Here is a 20,142-nt window from a genome sequence, read left to right on the forward strand (position 1 = left end):
GTGTGTGTGTGTGTGTAAGCTACTTGGGCAGAGACATGAAGCACTGGTTGGACAGAGATGGTGTTGGAGATTCTGGCTTGACCACTCAGCTGAGATCTGAACCCTATAGCTGTGTCAGTGGGGAGTCTTATTGGGGCTCTGGAGAAAAAGGGAGAAACCAGCCCCAGACTGACTGTGATCTCTGTGTGCTCTTAAGGAAAATTGTACTTTACTGTGTGTGTACTTGTCATCCTCCTAATGTCGATGTCCCTCACTGGTGCTAGTGGTGAGGACTGAGGCTCCTTGATTACTGGGCCAGTGCATGGGCGTCACACTGCCTACAAGAAAAAATATTGCCACACTACAGACTATCTCTAACAGCATCTGCCAAGTCATTACAACCTCACCTGTCTATGAACATCACTGTATGACCCAAGAAAAATCCAAATGGTTACCCAGAAAACAAATATGTAACCTAGTTTTAGGACCCCAGCTCTACAAACTATTCCAGCTCCACACATGTACTAAACTTGCAGCTAGACTTCACATAACATCTCCTCATACAGCCTAAGGCACTACTCACCAGCCACACCAACTCTCATTACCCCTAGATTCAAACCCCACAGCACTGTACATGCTTTCTCCTTTCAGGCACCTACTCTTTGGCAAGCTCTCCCCATTGACAGTATGGAACTCCACACTTATTCCAAATTCAAAAAAGCACTTCTTCATGCAAGCCAGATGCATATTCTTCAACACAGGACACATCACCTGACCTGTCTCCTTTCCAAGTCTCTTCTCCTCTCTCAAGATTCACTGGAGATTGACCAACTTTAGAACCTAATGCATATATTGTGTATTATACTCTGCTTGATTGTACATTGCACTGTGTGTGTTCACTGGAATGCATATACACAGTTTATTTCAATGTAATTAGTCTAAACTATTCTATCAGTGATTACAATTCTGTATTTTTCTTTGTGAAATATTTTGTATTTCAATCAGGCTGAGATGGAAATTAGTTAGTACTGATCAGTGCATTATCCCAATAAACCAATATAAATAAAATAAAATAAAAAATAAATGTTGGAAATGCCATACTTGATAAATTACATATTGATAAGAGGTGACTTAATTTTAAATTTTAAATGTGTATATAATGCTATGCTAGGAGATGATACGGCTATTAAAATCAGTCCTATAACACAGAGACTGCCCATGCTATGGAATAGACTTCCCATACATGTCAAGCAGAGCACTCACTGACCCTCTTCAAGAGAAATCTTGATGAATGGATGGGAAATAGAAAATTCTCCCTGGGGATAACGCCAGTGGCTCTACTCAACAGAGGAACTGGGAACTAAGGTCGGGTGGCACAATGTCAGGGTAAGCCTATGGCTAGGCTTGTAAAGGCCCTAGGGCCATTAGCCTAGTATACACCTATGAACCTATGAACTTATAAAAGCCATTCTGTTGACACCCATAACAATAGAAATTGTGTGGTTGTTTCTATTGGTGCAAGAAGAATTAAAATATACTCATTCCACTGTACAGCAGGACTAATGTGGAATATTTTTCCATATAGAATAAGAAAGGCAGACAATGTGATGTACTCTAAGAGAGACCTTGACAACTTGGTTGAGAAATAAGACATACAATCCAACTTTGCATGATAGTAATATTATGGAAGACCGCATTAAGTTTGTCTTTTTAACAAAACAACATTGAAACACTGAATTTATGACTTTGGATGTCCTACTTGGCTTCCATATACAGGTTAAGAAAACAGCTTGGAACTGCATTTGGTGAGTTTTCTTCCAGTCAGGCCTGATCATGAACCTTGAATAAGTACCTTAGATCTTATATCATCAAGATTTGTCTGCATTTGAAATGTTTTTTTTTTTTTTTCAGGAAAAAATTGTCCTGAAGCTGGGTTTGTGTATGTATTAAGAAATCCAGAACAGAATAAACATTAAGTCAAGCAAGATTTCTGTTGTAATTTGTGACCAAATTTTCGAGCAGAAGTTGTAGTTGAAATAGATGAATCTTAAGATCCTCTAATCCATTGTATTAGTAATGCCATGTGCTTACACATGTTGTGTTAAAAGACCTGAATTTCTTGTATTATTTTTGTTCTGTTTGTGATGACAAGATAAAGCATATAATGTTTCACAAGTAGACTTTTTGATGTTCAGAGGTTCTTCGAGGAACTGAATCAGAGATTTTCTAACTTAGAAATGGTCTAGGAGTTGCCTCACATCCAGCATATTGATGTTGAAGTCTTTTAGTAGCAGAAGGTTTCACGTCTTCCAAATAAGGATATACGTTTTGGACATTTGTTGATTATATTTAGTAACAGAGATCGAATAAGGTAAGTACATCAGTGCCATACACATAATTTATGCACATAATAATGCACCTCGAAGAAAAAGGCAGTAGTGATCCAGTTGGGACTAGTTTTACACACTAAGGTGGATAATGCATTGTGATATAAGCAAAATGTTTATATATCGTGGGAACACCAACTCTCGCATACTTAGCATGTCACTGACAAAGAAGAGAAATTACCCAACCTGATATGAAGGAAGAATCAGCCTTTACCCATGACTTTCTTACCACAGAGACATATTAAGAATGTTTGGATAACCAACAATGTACATCACAATTTGTTACTATTAAGCAAGACAGTCTTGAGGTCATACTTATAAATGATGATCCGCAAAGGGTCAGTTTATTGAATTACAATTTCATTGAAATGTATCTCTGAAAAAAAACTCAGGAAAACTCCAGAAGCAAACACTACCATGGGTCATGTAGAGGGGACATGTCTATTTTATGCCAATGGACTACATTCAATGTTTTTAGTTTGTTGAGTTACAGATTCAATAAACTGTGACTCTGTGAAATTAATGACTTCTATTCACAGATAAAGACCTGACTAATTAGTCCTGTATTTTGGAGCTGTACTTGGGATTCATGCAATATCCCCATCCCAAAGATGTAGTATACATAGAAGAAAGGTTACAGCACACAGCATAATCATATAGCTAAGACAGTGGCATAGACAGAAAAGCTGCCATTTGTACATTTCATCCGAAACATCATATAAAGTTAATAGCTGACCTTTGCACAGAGCTCACAGATCAACAATGAGCTTTGATTATACAATTTATCAGAAAAGTGCAGATTTAAGCGGCCTCTGAATTGTTCTGGTATTTACTATTTTTTTCTTATGTAGATAGCAGGTATGAGAGGAGAGTAAAAGAAACAGCTACAATGAGTATAAACAAATGTTGCATTCTCCTTGGAAGGTTCCTTCATGACACTTTTATTACTTCAATATAGAACAAGTGAAGTATCCTTTCACATTCACCTGTCTTTTACTTACTCCACCTCTCTATCCTGTCCACTTCCACCTTCTATTAACCTTCATTGTCCTACCATTGATCCCTTCTGTCTAGTGCCTTCTTTTCCTAACCCTTATAGACCTACCATTGAACCAGGCAAGACATTCAGGTGCTCTCGCAGCCTACCTTAATATCATTCCACTACATATTTCTGCAACAATATCCACCTACTTTGCTGATTCCTGCAACAGGATTCATATAGCCTAGGTGCCTAGTCTCTGATGAATTCCTGTATCTGCTTTGCACCCACTGCATGAAGTGTCCTATATAAATTTTGTTAGCTGAAAGCTATTGATATGGAATGTTCTCATGTATATACTCTGTATTGCTTGTATAATATCTTTGATTTGAGAATGATTACTTATATATTGTTTTTTCACCACTTGTATAAGCTGCCAATAATATGTACTAAATGTCTTTGTTGTTGTATTTTTTGGCTTTTCCTGGTTAGGGGTCACCACAGCGGAACTCCGGTCCGCTAATGATTGGCAGTAGATTTTTACGTACTGAGTTGCCAGCTCTGACGCACAACCTTCAACGAACGTACCCTCATTCACACGTCTCCACAAAGAAGACGCTTTAGTTGAGAATCGAACAGGACAACGTCTTATTGTGAGGCAACTACGCTACCGCAGCACCATAAATGTCTTTATTAATGTAAATTCTGTAATGTATGTGAAATGTTTTATATGTGGAGCTTTTTTCCCTGGGACTCCACTGAAAATGGGCACTTCTGGCCCATCTGGATCATCCTGGTAAACAAATGCAAATAAATAAATAATAAATAAATATCTATGGCACTTTGTTCTGTACACCTTAGGCCAGAGTGGTTGCATAAACATCAATAGGAATACTAGTTATACCAGAACCAACTGACCAGTGGCATATTCTTAGTAGGCTAGTCTAACCTATCTAGTTTTCAAATATGCAAGAACTAGCTGGGTAATTAAGACTCCCTAAAGCTGGAGCCTTGAAGGAAAATGTCTACCAGAAAATCCTATATTATCAAATATGAAATATTTTCTAGTTGGTGCCAAGACAGGAACTGGCATTCTTTCAGGGCTAGTGTTTCTCAGGTTCTGTATTTTTTGTTTATGTTACTACCCTCTGGCCTGTCTTACTCCTCCATCAAAGTTTAATTTTTTCTAAATATTAAATGATTGTCATATACCTTGTATTGCTTCTTAACCAGTGTTTTTATATTATGCCTAATCTGTTATAATTAAACTGCAGCTGTTTTTATTTTATTTTTGAAGATTCTAAAATTATTGTTCTTAAAATGTTTTCTAATAATTTGGATCTTTCTCCATGGGCCTCCTCTGAAAATGGGCTTCTACCTACTTGGACTTTCCTGGTAATCAAATGTTAATAAATAAATAAATAAATAAATAAATAAATACATTTTTTGTTCACTTCAGCATATCTGCCCATGGATTCCCCTGTTTCAGTGCAATCACATGTGAAAATGTATTGAAAGGGGTGTTGCATACTAGCAGGTTGCTCCTCCTTGTGATCTTAATTTTGTGTTAGAAACAAAACTAACTCCTGCTAGATTCGAATCATCTCATCAGAATGACTCGAGGTTATTAACATGGGAAACATTTTTACTAATTTCTCTTGTCATCTGCAAGAAGAGTATCAGAGTTGCAAGCTCTTATGGTGCGTCAACATTATCTAATTTTCCAGAAAGACAGGGTTTTCTTGAGAATGAATCCTTCATTTGTGCCTAAAATGGTATCAGAGCTTACTTTGAGCCATACTTTCCATCTCTCTGTCTTCTTTCCAGAACTTGAAAACGAGAGAGGAAGAATTGTCTGTACCTTGGATGTCCACAAACAACTTAAGTACTATCTTGACATGACAACATCTTTTAGGAATTCTAATCAGTTGTTAATTTCTTATGAAGGTTAAAAAAGGACAACCTGTGTTAAATTAGAGTATTTATGAGTAGATGTCTCATGCTATTACTTATTTTTATACCCACCATCTATGCAATTCCAGATCAAGTCAGGGCTTATTCAACCAGGGCCTTGGCTTCATCAGTAGCTTTTTGGAAAAGTTTGAATTCTAGAAATATTCTACATGCAGCAACTTCATCCTTTCTGCATACATTTATGAAGCACTATAAATTAGATAACTTCTCCAGGTCTAGGACTAGCCTTGCTAGGACCTTTCTCCAGGGGCCCATGGACACACATTTCTCCTCCTCCCAGTCAGTCAAGGCTATGGTAGTCTGCCCATCCAAATAAGGCTACTGTAGCAGTGATCATAACAAACATAAGACAGTTGTATAAGTAAACTTACCATAACAGTAGATGTTTGAATGATCACTGCTGCAGTAGCCACTCCCTCCTTCCCTTCATCCCATTTATTTTTATTTAGCTTTCCTCTCTCAGTTGGCATCCCAAACAAATGGTTTGGGTATGTTGAAGGTGTCCTTAAAGCTTTGGAAGATAGCCGTCTGTTCTATCCTGTACAGGATACAACTCATATAGCTACGGTTACTGCAGCAGTAATCATTCAAACATCTACATCTACTGTTCTGCTACGTTTACTTACACAAGTGTACTTTTTGTATTCTCTGAGTCATGTAACTCAACAAACAGTACTACTGCAACTGTTAAAAACAAAGTCAAAAGGACTGACAGACTGATAACATAAAAAACATCGTTACAGTATTTTCAGCAACAACAAAATATCACATGGTAAACAACAGAAAACTGCAATCCACACTTCACAACTGCTATGATTTTGGAATATTGCTAAGATTTTTGACCTCGCATTTAACTTTGCTCCTTTTAAATTTATTAATTTTCCTCATAAGTTGGCTATATTTAAGGCTGCAAATATTATTATATAAATGAACTAAGTCTAGACTCCATTATAAATAACTACATGAAATATACCATCAAAATATATATTGTTAAAAAAGTAAGTGTTTCTCCTTTCTGACCCTCAGCTATGATTTTTTAAAAGAACAGTACTATTATTTTTAATGGTCAGAGGTTAAGATGTATGTTGCAGTTTGTTGAAGGAAGCAACCAGTGAAACATGGTTTGGAGTCTTTCTACTCACTTCCCCTTCCCAAACAAGCTTTCTTTTCAAAATCTCAGTTTGCTGTTTCTAAAACATAGAGGCCACTGAAACTGCACATATACAAAATGAGAACTGACATCATCACACATCATGAAAACAGCAGATGGTCACAAGTGTTTACCCTACACTCTTTTCCAGCATTAGTATACGTGTAAGCAAAATGTATTTGCGATGCTTTGTGTTTACAACTACTGAACCTTTACATTATACAAAAATGAATGCAGCAGTCTTGCCACATGGAAGAATTTCACTGCATTGACAGACCTTGTGTATATATATTCCAAACTAAGAGCTAACTTTACTAATTTTTGTAACTCTTGTAACCATTTATTCATTCATTTAATAATCTGTAGACCAGTTCACGGCTAAGCTAGAACATATTCCTGTATTAAATGGTCAGTGAATTAACCCCCAAACAGGGAAAGAGCCCATCACAGCATCAGCACACGCACACACACACGTACGCCTGCGCGCACACACACACACACACACACACACACACACACACACACACACACACACACGCACGCACGCACGCACACACACACACACACACACACACACACACACACACACACACACACACACTTTATTTTATATCTTTACTACAACTTCATTCTTCACAGAATATACCACACAAGCCTGATTAGAAAATAAAATAACGAATAGGTGTCATTACTGCACTTTCATATGGATGTTGTATCCCCAGTAAAATATTCTGCTTCTTGGATTAACATAATATGCATGAAATTAGTTCCTAGCAGGTGACATGAAGGTCTCACTAGGGTTAGTCTAATTGGTGAAGGCTTGATGGTCGGCAAGTATGGAAGCTAAAATCACCCAGAAAAAAGTAGTTCCTTAATTTTACTTATCCAGCTGATTAACTTCCTGCAACAAGCGGATTAACTTCATGCAAAAAGCTAAGTGTTTAAATTAACTAAATGAACATGTGCCTTGTGAAATTTGTAATCTACTGCATAATCCAAACATTTTTGTTTAATTTAAGTACCTGATCAGCAGATAAAATATATTCAGTTTTCATAATGGCTAATTATGCACTCTGAATGATCCATTTTTTTATGGATTCTGTTATATTTGAGATACTATTAGTTTTTATCTGCTAGAAGCATAAAATAATTAAATGTTTATATGATATTGTTTTATGTTTGTGCAGGTAAACTGCAAACTAATTATTTCCCTGGTTTGCTCTATTACAGACAATGCATGCTGTGAAAGGTATGTATTACATCTTTAGAAGATACCACACCAAACAAATTCATGGCAATTAAATATTAGTCAGGCATTTGTAGATTGAAAAGTTGAGACAAGGCAGTTTTTGCCTTTAAGTTCAGTAGCTTAATGTTATTAATTATATTTTATATATCAGTTTACTTATGCATTTCTGAAGGTACAATAACATTGACAGCAGTGTTCTCTGCAGTTTATTTAAAATTATCAAACTAGTTCTTAAACGCTGTTTGTTATTTGTAAATGAATTTACATTGTAATGATGTGATTTCTGTTAATCTGTCTCAGTATCATCCTTTTAATACTGAGATTTTATTCAATGGCATTTTTTTGCATAATTCTGAAAAATATAGTGCATATTTCTCATGCCATATTCATAACGTATTATAGTGTTGCATTATTGTTTTCACTTCATATTGTGACCTTACATTTGTAGTAACATAGGCCATACAAAACAAGCCCCATCTCTGTTTTTGTCATTTACAGTGAGTAGTCTGTCAAATGATAGCTAGCTAGCTAGATAAATAGATAGATGGATAGATAGATAGATAGATAGATAGATAGATAGATAGATAGATAGATAGATAGATAGAAATATATAGATAGATGGATGGATAGATAGATAGATAGATAGATAGATAGATAGATAGATAGATAGATAGAAAGATAGATTGTCTGATTTTTAACCAGGTCTTTAGCCTGACAAACAAGATCACATTTGGCTGTGTTGTTTATACTGACTGTCTAAATGGTAGCACACAACTAGGAATGAGCAAGCATTTGGATTATGACAAAATGCATGTGTTATAAGCTGTCTTTGTATGCTTTTTTTGGGCTTGCAGATGGTGCTTATTTAAGAATTATTGCACAAACACATCACATGTACCAAAAGAGCTGCCCCCAAAGACTGATGAGAATTCTACATAAATCAGTAATCATACATGCCGCTCCTTCTGTGTACAGGTGGTATGCAACAACACTGACTGACCCAGGACATTTGTGCTGAGCATCAAGAAGGCAACCATGATGCCTACATGTGACATTTATCACCTCTAACCCATAGGTTTGTAAGTGGTAAAGTACCATATGAGCACCTAGTAACCATTGCAGGGTATCCCTGCAGTCATGACTATTTATGCAAGTGAGCAAACCAGCCACTCCTGTAGAAGACGTGTACAACAGAGCAGACCACAGCACCCATGAATGTCCGTCCACCACATGATGTTATTCCACTGTGTCCATATATTTAGCAGTGCAGATCAGTACACACTGAATCCGCGGTGGTGCAGTGGTAGTGTTGTTGCCTCACAGCAAAAGGTTCTCCCGTTCGATTCTCGGCTGGAGTGCAGGGAGTGCCTTCTGTGTGGAGTTTGCATGTCCTCCCCATGGTTGGCTGGGCATTTGAAAGACATGCGTAAATGGGTGTGCCTTCGTTGAAGGTTGAACATTGAGCTGGCACCTCGGCGTTCGTGAAAATCTACTGCCAATCATTAGCAGACCGGAGTTCCGCTATGGCGACCCCTAACCTGGAAAAGCTGAAAGACAAACAAGAGCAGTACACACTGAGAGTGTTGCATCTTTATTGTCTGTCTCATGTTGCAGAACATAATATGGCAGCCATGAACTGCACCAGCATCATGATAATTGGCAGGAGACCTATATGAAAATGAAGTGTGCATACCTCTAATAAAATAGCCTGGTCAGCAACTGCTACAGACTCATGCCTCACAGATGTGTACCTCACTTATCCAAAATCTGTTCACTTACAGTTTGTGCAGGTATTAAGATGGTGCTCATTTATAATGGCATACTATATAAGGTCTAGTGAACACAACATACAGGAATAAGTAGCTCACCTGTACATGTACGTTTACCTAAGAGTGGACGAAGCTTGAATTCTCAAGCCTCATTTGCTTGAAATTCAACTTACAGAGGATTGGAGTTCCTACATAGGAAATCATTGTCAAAGAGTTGTGCCGACAGTGATGCCCTTTCGGGGGGAATTTCCCCCTTCTTTGCATTGGTGCAGCCATGGAGTTGGTATATATAAGTTTAAGGATGGGGGTGGGGTCTTGTCCTCACATCAGAGGGTGCAAGGGGGGGGGGCTTGCCCCCTGCAAAAATACTTAAAAAAGTGTTTTTTTCAGCTTTTTTTTTTTTTTTTGTGGGGAGAAGCAGATTGAGGAATCCAGTATTCAGTGTGTTTACCGTCATCCACTCATGGTGGAAGCATACATGTAGGTATGTAAGAAATCACAACTGCTGTAGTTTAAATATGGCTGAATTTCAGTACTGAGTGCCTTGTGGTATACTTTGTATATAAAACGAATACACATGGCTGACCCAATCAGTCACCATGTCTCCCCCTGCAATTACACATCATGTTCCCAGAAACCAGGATGGCACTAACCCCCAGTGACTGCAGCACAGACCAGATGCTATGGCCATGACACTGCAGCATACCAAGCTGTGATGGAGAAGATGTAAGGTATTTATCATGCAACAAAGACCATTTTGAAGGTACATTCCCAGCAGCAACTAACAGGATGTCCAGAGATGACATAAAAACACATGAGGAAAGGCCTGCTTAGCCATGGTGAAGATAAGACCTATTAATAAGGGCAACCTTGCGAACCAAGACCTTTGAAGATGGACTTCAGGCAGCATGCCATGAACAGCAGCTGTTTACTTAATTTATTTATTTATTTTTTGACATTTGTTAACCGGGTTGGTCCAGCTGGGTCAAAGGCCCGTTTTCAGAGGAGAAAAGCTCCAGTTACATTCAGATTACAGTTTACAGTACATAAAAAGACAAGTACACAAACTATCTATACAATATTGATTTGAAAATGATTTGAAAAGAAAACCGAAAAATGCATACATAAAGCAGTTATACAAGTTGCCATTTTACAAAACACATATCAACATTTCAGTATGTGATTTTAAATATGTTCAGTTATATACATTGGTTAACTAGGTAAGGTACTATATGCTTTTTAGGTGTCAGAGGTGAGAAAAACAACAAGTGGGAGGGGACTTAGGTAGGGTTATGGCAGGGACAGGTTTTGGTGAAAAGTAGATGAAGTTTGAGTTCCTTTTTAAAGTGTGATGGATGTATAATGGAACATATGTCTAAGGGGAGTTTGTTCCAGGCTTGGGCTATAGAGCATTTATATGGAAGTTTGCCCACATTTTTCTTAGGTTGGTCAACAACTAGAAGTTGCTGGCTAGAGGTGCGGAGGGTCCGAGATGGGGAATAGGTAGAGACAAAAGAAGAGGCAGCTGGACAGGAAGATGGTCTGCATAGAATAGTGTGTATTATTTGAAATTGTGATAGTAGCAGTAGTTGTGGAAATTCAAGCCATTGTAGAGAGTTTAGGGCTAGGCAGTGATGTGAATTGTAAGGAGAGTTCGTAATGAATCTAGCAATTTTGTGATAAGTTTGTTGAAGTTTGTTCAAGGTATTGGCCTGAATATTAGTTAGAATTGGGGAAGCATAAAGAAGTGAGGGGAGGAGGAATGCCTGTGCCAGGGAGACTCTAGCATTAGAGGTCAGGAATTTTTTGTTGCGATAAAGCAAGCCTAGTTTCTGGTGTGTTTTTTATTATACATTGGAGTAAGTGTAGGTTGAATTTGAGTTCATCATCTATAATGACACCTAGAAGTTTTGAGTGGGGCTCAGGTTTAATGATTGTGTTGTTTGAGGATATGATAGCAAAAGTGGATTTATCATGGGAAAGAGATCGGGGGAGAAAGAGCAAGAGTTTGGTCTTTTTGGAGTTAAGGATTAGTAGATGATCAGATAGACACTTTTCGGTGGCTAGAAAGGAGAGTTGGGTAAGGGTATGAAGTTCAGAGATATTGCTGGAGATGGAGATGAGTGTTGAGTCATCTGCATATTGGATGAGGAATGATTGTTTACAAGGTGTATAATGTTCATTTGTGAAAATGTCGAACAGTAGAGGACCCAAGATGGAGCCTTGTGGAACTCAAGTTAGGACTGAAATATAGAGAGAGCAGGATGAGAGCCATCTAACTGATTGCTTCCTACTAAAGAGGTAGCTGGAGAACCAGGCAAGGGTGGTAGAAGATAGGTTGAGGTTTGCAAGTTTAGTTAGTAGGATGGAGTGAGAGACAGTGTCAACAGCTTTGGAAAGGTCAAGGAAGAGACAAGATATGAGTTGGTTGTTGTCTTGAGCTTCAGCTGTGGAATGAGTGAAAGATAGGAGGAAAGTAGATGCGCTATGGTTAGGCCAAAACCATGTTGTGTGGGAGTGAGGAGGTTGTGCTGGAGGAGATAGTTGAGAAGCTGTGAGTGGATGCATTTCTCGTGTATCTTAGAGAGGGGGATAGTTAGAAGGGTCTGTTGAGTTGCTTCCTTTATGGTGGGGGATAGTGAAGAAAGATTTCCAAATGGAAGGAACTGTAGCTTCTTGGATAAATCTGCAAATCTGAGGAAGGTAGGAGGGAGATTGTCAGTAGGGGGAGAGCAGGGTTTAAGTTTCAGAAGTGATTTAATGTATGAAGTGGGCACAGGTTGAAAGCAGAATAGATTTTGGTTGTGAGGATTGGGAGGGGTTGGTGGAGTTGTAGAGTTAGTGTTGGAGGGTGTGAGATTTTGGATTGTGTCAATAAAGTGTTTGTTGATGAGAGTAGTGGTTTCCAGAGGAAATTTATTTGGGTATGGTGAGGGGTTAGAAGGACAACCAGGGTAGAGGATTTTGTTAAGAGTGGGCCAATACTTGCGGGGGTTGGATTTGTTATTGAGATGAGCAGAGTTATAGTAGGATTTTTTGTCTTTATGGATTAGCTTCTTAACTAGATTCCGTAGTTCTCTGGATTTTTGTAGTAGGGGAAGTTCCTTTGTTTTAAGCCATGCTTTCCAGGCACTATCTCTTTTATGCATAAGGGATTGAATATCCTTAGAGAGCCAGGGAGCATAGTTTGATTTGATTCTAATTTTCCTGGAGGGAGCTAGGGAGTTCAGGGTGTTCAGGAAAATGTCATTAAACTTGTTGACAGCATCATCGAGAGGGATTAGTCTAAGGAGACCAGTGAAAACTAGATATTATGGAGCTGAAAAAGGAGATATTAAAGTTGGAGAGCTTGCAACAGTCTCTGTAAAGGTGGGGTTTGTGTGATTTGGTGGACTGTCTTAGAATGGAGGTGGGGAGATGATCACTTAAGGAGTTGGATAGGGTAGTGGGGCTATGGTAGAGGTGGGGAGTGTTAGTGAGAATCCAGTCAATGGTGGAGCTGATGACAAGATTTTATGGAAGTGGGTAGGGGATGTTATCAAATGATGGAAGCCATGTAGATTGATACTGAGTTGGGGAGAGTCTTTTATAAGTTTGGACCAGTCTATATTGACATCTCCTAGGATGAGGGTTTCAGAGTTTAAGTTGTGGCTAAACCAAGATAGGATATTTTCTAGGATGGGTATATTATTTCCCAGGGGAATGTAGATGGAAGCAATAGCAAATTTCTTGTGTGGATTTAGATGGCAGTTTAGTAGGATAAGTTCAGCTGGATGGAAGTCAGGAATAGGGATGGAGATAGGTGAGAGGTTAAGGCTATCTGAGTAAAGGATGGCTACACCACCTCCTTTTTTGGGAATCTGTTGGAGCGGTATATATTGTAGCCAGGTGAGAGTATTTATTTGTTAGTGATGTGAGGCTTCAGCCAGGTTTCAGATAAGGTAAGGATGTTAGGGGTGCTATGGGTTATCTGTGTGTGTAGTTCAGTGATTTTGTTAGTTAAGCTTTGTATATTTACTGAGTAAATAGTTAGGTGTTTCTGTAGTGATCTGGTTTGACTGTGAGAATGGGCATGGTTGGGAGTGAGAGCAGAGGGGGAGGTACAGAGAGGATTGAGTGGTGAGTGAGTGTGGGGAGATGAGAGGGGGCCTGGGTTGGGGTGGATGTCTCCAGAGCTGAGAAAGTTATTAGTTAGTGGAGTGTGTGGAGTATAAGGTAATAGGTAGTTCTGGAGTTTTGGTTTAGACTTGGAAGTATATGTATATTTCTGAAATATAATTAGTTTGTGGAGACAGGTGGTAGAGTAGTTGAAGAGAGATGGGGAGATACTAAAGAAGTAACTTGTCTGAGGAGTTGCATAGGACCATGAGGTGGGGGAACATGTAAGTGGGTGGGAAAGGTAGGAGTGATAGGAGGTAAGAGCAGAGTACTAAGAGAAGTGTAGTGGTATACAGAAGAGATTGCATTATAGGGAGTGTGTTGAGAAATTGTAGTCTTACTGACACTGCCTCCTGCTACAATCCACAAATTGGCAACAGCGATCATGAATTGTTAAAACTGTACTGTTCTTTTTCCTTTCAGATTTATGTTATGTTGTTTTTTTGCCTTTTGTTAGAGCTTATCCTGTGAAACTTATGAAATACAGGAATCACAGAGCACCTGAAAACTTTACTGAGATGGATCTTTTTCCCCCTTGATGTTCTTGAGGTCAGTTTTGACCCCCACAATAAACTGAGAGGTCGTGGGACTTGCCAGAATAGTCTTTCATGGAATCAATGTGATTTTTAATATCGTCATTGTAATGAATCATTTACTGTTTAACCTAGTACCTGGAATGTGACCTTTGAGCTGTGTCGTGGACTCGTGTCTTGCAACACTTGCTGTACTTGCACTGAAATGTATTGCTGCTTCTTTTCTTTTCTGAATGTGAGGATCTTTCTGTCTGATATGATGAGGAGTTTTGGTATCCTTTATGCCTACACCACCACTAGTGTACAACCACAGAGATTCCTGAATTTTGTCAACACAAATGCCCTAGAACAATTAGTCAGAGTACCCACTAGGGGGAATAACATCTTGGATCTTGTCCATACTGATATGGCAGCATCTTCATCACTCGTTAGGTATCACCATAAAGCAGTCTCCTTCAAAATAAAGCTGAAACCAAAGATCCCTTCTACCTAAGGTACCTTTAGAAATTTCTTTAAGACAAACTGCCTACTCCTAAGTGATACATTGGCAAGCTTCAAATCCTCACCAAACTCAGTTAATTCAAATGACTACACAGAAATGTACACCACCACACTATACCAGCATGTAGACAGCTGCAAAGAAGCAGCTGTACCCCATAGGAACAAGTGTAGAGCAAACCCATATGCTGGAACCATAATATCAACATGTTTTATAATAAAAGGAAAATAATTTTGACCAAAAGTAAGCAGAGTAATTCACAGAAGATTAGGCCTGTTGTCACCGAAATTAACAAACGACTCAGGATCTTGATAAAATCCACCAAGGCCAAATATGAGGTTATCCAAGCCAAAGACAATCACAAGGCATTTTTTAGTTATGATTGTAATCTCAAAAGCACAATTCAGCAATGTGCTGAGCTGACTGTGAACGATGTTACCTTCAATGAGGCAGAAGATATAGTTGAGCTACTGGCCAATAAATTTAGCTCTAACTTTATCCCTCACTCCCCTCCATCTGTCTCTCAAGATGTACCTGAAACTGGCTCACTTCCAGCTATCACACAAGACTAAGTCCTAAGTGCTATCAAAATCTTAAAATACTGCATCGATTGCTTCTAACAATATCCCTGGATGCATCTTAAATAGCTTGAGGCACAATTTAACAACACCACTAACAACTCTGTTCAGTCTCAGCTTCCATACAGGTTTTGTACCAAGTGAATGGAGAGCAGCTACAGTCCTCTGCATAGGTGAGAACTTTCCACAGATCCAGGGAATTATTTATTTTAACATTTGTTTACTGGGAAAGTCCAAATTAGAACAAAGCCAATTTTCAGCAGCGACCTTGGAAGAAATGTTCCAGACGCATGTCCTTGTAACATCGGAGGAAACTGGAGTACCTGGAGAAAATCCACATGAATGCAGGGAGGACATGCAGACTCCACACAGAAGGCACTCCAGCTGAGAATCAAACTGGAGAACCTCTTGCTGTGTGGTGACCACACTACTGCTGTGCCACTGTGCTGTCCAGACCCATAAATCTGACCAATCTCATTTGCAAAGCCATGAAAAGACTTATCATTGCATTAATCAATCAGGTCATAGGGAATCTCCAAACAGTGGACCCATCTCAGTTTGGATTCGTCAAGGGAAGGTTATGCCTACTCAACCTGGTGGATTTTTTTGAAAAGGTCACCAAAGCAATGGATGAAGGCAAGATGGTACACACCACATACCTCAACTTGGCCAAAGGTTTTGACACAATTCCCCATTCAGGCTTAGTAGAAAAGCTAAATAAATTGGGAATAATCCAATAAGTCACCCACTGGCTTGCCACAAATGCCCTAGAACAATTAGTTGTCACAGATAGGGCACAGATAATCAAAGCAGGGGAAGTTAATTCAACAAAGAGACCAGTCACCAGTGGAGTCCCACAGAGCTCTGTGCTGAAGCATCTCCTGTTTGGCATCTACTTTTCTGAAGTAAATCAATACCAAAGGGCTCTGGCTGACTGAATTTGCAGATGACTGTAAGCTAGGAGCAGTCACTGAATCCCAAATTATTTAGCCATCCTGCAGGAGGGTTTGTCTCAAATTTATAACTGGTGTCAAAATCATGGTCTGAATCTAAATGCCAAAAAATGCATTATTGTACCCTTTGGAAAGTTATCTACCCCAGGGAACTACCACATTGACAATGCCCCCTAAGAGTTAATCCAGTTTGGGATTTGGGAACTTATGTGAACAGCGACCTAACATTTGACCAACATAGGTCCATAGGAGATTACTAAGATAATAGCTTAAGGGTCCTTACAAGCCTAGCCAATATAACCCAATTTTACCCAATATATGGCCTGTAGGGGCAAGAAGATGGCATGCATTTGTGCCTGTGCATTGAGTATCTTACAGATTTGCCCCTGCCCATAAGGGACATAGACACTGTCCCAGGTGTTAATTTGTGATCCCCATCCATTGTTTCAAATTGTGTTTGGAGAGGGCCAAGGAAGAGCTCTGTTTAATGTGAATAGGAAGCCTTTTCCAAAGAAGGGGCAATCTCTGAAACACATATCTTTCACTCCAGCATATTTTGTTTGAGTCACTAAGTTTAGATCACAAGCTCAGACTCTTGTGCTGTTTGACTTGCAAATGTGTAGCAGCTCCATCATGGATGGATTTGTGAGTGCCTTGTAGGTCAGGCATAGGTCACCCTTTAATAGTCAGTAGGAGACAGAGTAAAGGGATAGGGCTTTTAGTCTATTCACATAGTTCATGTTGCTTACATCCTGTATTTTCTTTGTGAGGAACCTCTGAGGTCACTCAAGCTGCTATAAGTGATGAGTCAAGTACAAACCAAATGACAAACTGTACTCAATTATTGGTCTAATGAGGGCTGAGTGCAGCGGGACTATAATTTCCTTGGATATGGATGCCATGCCTTTACTTATAAGTTGTGCCACATAAAAGGATTTCATCACCACCATGGACACATGGCTGTCAAAATTCAGGCTACTATCTGTCTGTGGACCTTTATCTCTCACCTCTGAGTCTACTCTAAGGGGTGTGCTAGTGATGCTGTAATTTTCAGGGGTATTTGACTTACCAAATGGTATGATAATGCATTTTTTTTTTTGCATTTAGTTTTAGGCTATGGTTCTGGCACCAATCATTTGTCTGATCTAGACCTTCCTGAAGGATATCTACATCATTGAAGAATTCAATGATTGCCCCCAGCTTGCAGTCATTGGCAAACTTTGTCATACAGTGGCCTTCCATGTTTGCCTTGACTTTAAAGAAGCATTAGTTATTTATTTATTTATTTATCTATTTATTTGTCTTTGCTTACTGGGAAAGTGTGACTGGGTAATCCAGGCTGACAAGTATTGGACCCCTTTGGAATGACACTGGCACCTAAGCCAGTTGTTAAAGTTGATAACCTCTTAAAATCACTCTCGCTTAACGAAGCAGTATCTTTCTTTAATTCTACTTTCCTTTCCATCCTTGATAAACATGCTCCTGAGCGTTCCATTAGAATGAAGTCTAATACAGCCCCATGGCTTTCAAATGAAACGAGAAAACTAATTCTCACTAAAAACAAAGTTTGGGCCAAATGGAGATGTCATAGACTCAGCCCTGATTTTCTTCACTTCCGCCAACTTAGAAATCTTACAAAAAAAGCAATAATCGCTGATAAAAGAAAATTCTTCTGTGAACTTCAAGAAACAAATTTCAATAAACCCAAACAATTCTGGTCCTCAATCAATAGACTCCTTTCACCAGGAACAGCCAAAACTCCCCCCCCCTAAACGCTGACCCAGATACCCCTTACCATACTGCAAATGCTTTTAACTCCTTCTTTACTGAAACTATTCAATCTCTTGCCAGACAACTGAACACCAATAACTTTTACCCTCCAAATAATCTTGTAAACTCCTCCTATAACTTCTCTCTTCAACCCATCCCTTCCTCTTTCATCTACAAACTTATTCTCAAACTGAAACCGTGTACCCCCTCTGCTGACAAGCTCCCTTCTCTCTTTCTTCAAAAGGCTGCAAAAGAAATTGCCTACCCAATAACTATACTCATAAATAGAACTATCCAAGAGGGAACCATCCCTGATATATGGAAAGTCTCTCATATTATCCCACTACACAAAGGTGGTAACTCTATTGAATACTCTAACTTTAGACCAATTGCTCTTCTCTCACCCTTAGCTAAGATCATGGAGAAATGTATTCATCAGCAACTTGTACAGTATCTCTCTTCACATAACATCATAGCTAACTGTCAGCATGGCTTTAGACCTCACCATAGCACCACCACTGCCCTCCTTTTCTTTGTTGATACCATCAACAACCTTTGCAACTCCAATCTTCTCTCCTCTGCTCTATTCATTGACCTCTCCAAAGCATTCGACATGGTTAATCACTCTTCCTTAATCAATATCCTTGAATCCCTCTCATTTGATAACCTGGCTATTAAATGGTTTACTTCTTATCTTAGCAATAGACAACAAGCCGTCCTTTGGGATAACCACATCTCTTCCTTATTGCCCATTTCTATTGGAGTCCCTCAGGGCTCTATTCTTGGTCCACTTCTTTTCTCCCTTTACATAAACGATCTTCACACTGTAATCCCTCAAGCTACCTGCATCCAATACGCTGACGATTCCACTATTATTTGTTCAGCATCTACCTCTTCAGATCTTCTGTCACTAACTCAAAATACCTTCAACACAGTAGAAACATGGTTTACTAGACGGTACCTCCTACTTAATGCTAAAAAAACTAAACTTCTTCTCTTCACCCCCACCACTCACACCTCCCCATTCAACTTCACCATCTTATCAAATGACGCCACTGTCATCTATCCTGACTCTTCAACAAAACTGCTAGGAATTACCATTGATAACAATCTCACTTTTGATCAACACATCAATAACACCATCAAAACAGTTAACAAAAAACTAGGATCCTTATACCGTATTAAACCATTTCTCACACCATCTACCAGAGCTACTATCACCTACTCCCATCTGATATCTACTCTCTTCTATGCCTCACCTATCTTCACTAACCTTAAGAAGGCCAACCTGAATAAACTAGCAACTTGTTACAACAGCATTGCGCGTTTTGCCACTAGTAACCCTTTCAGAACACATCACTGTCTTAATTTGAAACTTTTAGGCTGGCTTGAACTACAAAACTGTCTTCTGATCGCACAACTTACGATTGCCCACAAAATATTGTACCAACCTGATAACACCCCTATACTTTCACAACTTTTACTCCCTTACAACAATCTTACCTCCTTTCGCTCCTCTAGTAAACTCCTGACCAAATCCATTAAGTCCCACAACTTAGCTGGTGAATCTCTTTTCACTAATACTGTAGGTAAAACTTGGAATCTTCTACCCACTGATATCACTCTTATAGCTTCCTTACCTCTCTTCAAACAAAAAATCAAACTGTACTTCCAAAATCACTGGCTTTGTTCATGTAGTACTCCAGATTGACCTTCCTCTCTCCCCTCTGCTCTTCCTTTAACCTTCCACTGTACTTAATTGCTAAATAAATTCCTACATTTTCTCTTGCCCTTTTCACTCCCATCAGGCTATGACTCACTTCTCTTTCTCTTCACTGTCCTCTCTCCTGTCCCCTTTTCTCCTCTCTCTTCTAGACTTTTGTCTCACACTATTCTCCCATCCTGTACTACTCTCTTATTCCTTTCTAGTCTGTTCTTACATTATTTTTTTATTTTCTTTGACTATTTTGTTGAAGCTTATTTGCGTTGCCTTTAGCATTATAATAGCAATGTTGTTTAATTGATCTCATATTTCTGTGTGGTTTAGGGATGCTGATGTTTTTACTAAAGTTATATTCTTATTGTACTTTTTTTTTTTTAAGATTAATATGTCTGATTATCAAGTTTTGTGTGGAGCTTTTCTCCCCGGGCCTCTACTGAAAAT

At 38.9% G+C, this 20,142-nt stretch overlaps 1 long non-coding RNA gene across 1 annotated transcript in view; it reads left to right on the plus strand.

Annotated features, from left to right (window-relative positions):
- Positions 1–20,142, plus strand: part of LOC122814875 — a 128,452-nt gene that overhangs the window by 29,626 nt on the left and 78,684 nt on the right. The window contains exon 3 of the long non-coding RNA XR_006366923.1: positions 7,700–7,718. This is a non-coding gene — a long non-coding RNA (uncharacterized LOC122814875). The remainder of the gene's footprint in view (positions 1–7,699; positions 7,719–20,142) is intronic.

Source organism: Protopterus annectens, chromosome 11.part0 (assembly GCF_019279795.1).
Source record: "Protopterus annectens isolate FY-2018-M chromosome 11.part0, PAN1.0, whole genome shotgun sequence".
NCBI lineage: Eukaryota > Metazoa > Chordata > Ceratodontiformes > Protopteridae > Protopterus > Protopterus annectens.